We start from the raw sequence: 3058 nt of genomic DNA on the forward strand, positions 1-3058 counted from the left end.
TCATTTTTTAAGCATTAAATTTCTAATATAGCAAGCTTACAATTTAGCTGTTCCTCCCGATAGTGCTCCCTCTGGTAGAGCAGAAATTTCAGCCTTATTAAGAGGAGATAAAATATATGTGGGAAGAATTTGGTGGCCCTTCAAACATTTCATTGTAAGTGGGTCTCTGCTCTTTGTATATTGAGCCATAGCTAACTTTTGTCCCTTGAAAGCTGGCTCCTTCAGTGGTGCTGTCTGATGGGCTAGACTGTGCACTGAGAATGCTGGAATACAGATATGGGATTGTGAGCTTTAAGTATTTTGTAGAATTTTCTTGATATTTCATGCACATTATTGGATTCTACCATTGTTTGTTCTTATAACCATGAATAAAATAAGTTGCTTCATTTGTACATGTCACCATAAGAACAGAATCCAGATACATCACTGTTTTATGAACTCTAATGAGCTGCTTCAGTCACTCTCTATCTTATTAAAAATAGCAACCTGATATAATTCACAGTCTTTCCACATTAAAAATGTAAAATCACAGCATGCATGATTTTAGCACATATGAATATGTGTCTCTGTGTGTTTAACCTCTGTTACAAGTTCCACAAACTGAGGACTTGCTGTGTAATGCAGATTCCTTATATGCATTTAAAATCTCCACCATGTCTTTCAGGCCATTGGGTACCATTTACGAAAGCAGAATGTATTTTGAGCATGAGCTCATCTCTCTTTAGTATAGTTAAAAGAAATAGTTATAAATAGAAGTGACAATTTTACCTTGATAGTCCTAGATTAAAAATGCAAATTGAAACTCTGTTGTCTCACATACTTGTATCTACAAGCGCTTAGAATGCTGAGGCAGGAGGATTGTTAGTTCAAGGCCAGTCTGAATTATAGCAAGATCCTGAAAAATGTAAGAAACAAAGAAAGACAAGACAAGAAACAAAAGAGAGTTTTAGCTGAAATGTGTATCAGTCTATTGTGAGATTTTTGGAGACAATTGCTTTAATATTAAAAGTGAGGCAGATAAAAAGACTAGGTATCATTTGCTGGCTTACTTAAGGTTAGCAGCATCATAATTAAAATACTATGATATATAAAAAGACATTTTTTTAAAGTATGCCATTATACCCTATTTAAAAGTAAAGACATAAAATACGAATGTGTGCTGGATATTAAAATATCTGTTAGCAGACTGAATTCTTCTTGAAGTTTCCTCTTAGCAAACTGACTTGCATCCATTGGTAATGTCTGAGGATGGGCGACACAAATACTTCTGGAGGAGTTTTTCAGAATGGCCCCAAATCTTTCTTGCTCCCTTGACGTTTCGCTCTAACCAATGACTATGCACTTCTTTTATTTTCCTGAAACAATGTGATGTGCTATAATAAGAATTCAATCTGCTCTGATATTATTGCGTAGGAATATTCATCAGACACATAAGCTTAGACACGATTAGGTCTATTCTCTTCAGAGCCTTTCACACTGACTGCTCCTTCCTATGACCTCATCACTGATATGGCTTTGTCCCCTAGAACAGCCTTTTTAGTCTGTAGACTTAAGACAGCTGTTAACTTTATTCATCCATTCATTTTATCCGCAGGCATCACGCTCTTTTTCTATTTTCTCTCCTATCACTTCGGGTGCTATGAGACCTTGTTATTGAGCGCCTATGGCACCGTGAGTGGATAACTTTGATTTGTGGCCGCGATCTCTCCTTTGCAGGCACCTATGATGTGTGGATCTAGTTAAATTCCATATAAGAACATGGCATAGCCAAATGAGGTGAACAATCCTGTAATCCCAGTAAACTATCAGGAGGCTAAAGTGGGAGGATTGCCTCAAATTCAAGACCACCATGAACTAAGCAGTGGTTATCAGAATAGCCAGGATTGAGTAGCAGGTCATTATTGAAAGAATTAGTTTCGAAACTATGATTTTAAGGTGTGCCCCTTGTAAGTAAGAAGTACCAAACAGATTCACATCTCTGTGGTGAGGAGGAATGTAGAAGAGGAAGCTCCACTTTCCTTGGTCTCCTATGAAAATTAGCATGATTGTATCTCAACTCTAAAACTGAATGTGCATTAAAAATTCAAAGGTACCAGGAGAAGTTCAAAGTGTAAGCAATATAAATTTTGGCAAAATAGGAGCGTCATGGGAACAAAATGGTTTGGAAATGCTCGTGTTTGCCACAGTCGTTCAAAATATTCTATCTTCTCATCCAAAAGAAGGTACCAGTATTTTTGATATGTTTAGCATTAGCCAGATGGGGCCAGGCTAAACAGCCTTTAGCCATTTTAAGACGGTGAGTAAGTTATAGGATGATGACCAGAGGCTAAGCACAGAAAACAAACAGGTGTCTGCATATGACTTCTGCTTTATTTCACTGCCATGCCAGTCTTGGTTAGTTATGTTTCAAAAATTAAAACTAACCTGGAGATTAACTAGGAGCAACTCCATGAGGTCTCTGCCAGTCCTTCTAGCCCCATAATGTGATGCCACGAAACAGAGTTCAGAAACTTGCCCAACAATTCACTCTAGTTATACACCTGTCTTTCAGGGCTGTCCAACACTGCTTCAGGGGGGCTTCAGGGTAGATATCTCTAAGTTACAAAGGAACCTCATGCAAGACTTCAGTTCTAGGATTCTTTCTTGCAATTTAAAAAGCCATTGTCAACTATGTCAATAACAATTTAGTTGATCCCTACTCATAGAGAATATGCCAAGTTATGCAGCTTTAAGAAGGGAATATGCTTGCCTCTCATGAGCACACCTGAGGAGAGCTGTCCAGAAGATCCTCTTCACTGATTCACTACAAAGGCCTACACACTCATGCTATCTGTTAGAAACTGTTTACTACAATCCATTGGTGAGTGTTCACATCCCTCTAGATATGTCTGTTATGTAGGAAATGAAGTTTCATGACCCACTTGATCTACTAAAGTTAAGATGCCAAAATTCTTCTCTTCTTTTCTTCTTCTTCTTCTTCTTCTTCTTCTTCTTCTTCTTCTTCTTCTTCTTCTTCTTCTTCTTCTTCTTCTTCTTCTTCTTCTTCTTCTTCTTCTTC

Source organism: Mus pahari, chromosome 2 (assembly GCF_900095145.1).
Source record: "Mus pahari chromosome 2, PAHARI_EIJ_v1.1, whole genome shotgun sequence".
NCBI lineage: Eukaryota > Metazoa > Chordata > Mammalia > Rodentia > Muridae > Mus > Mus pahari.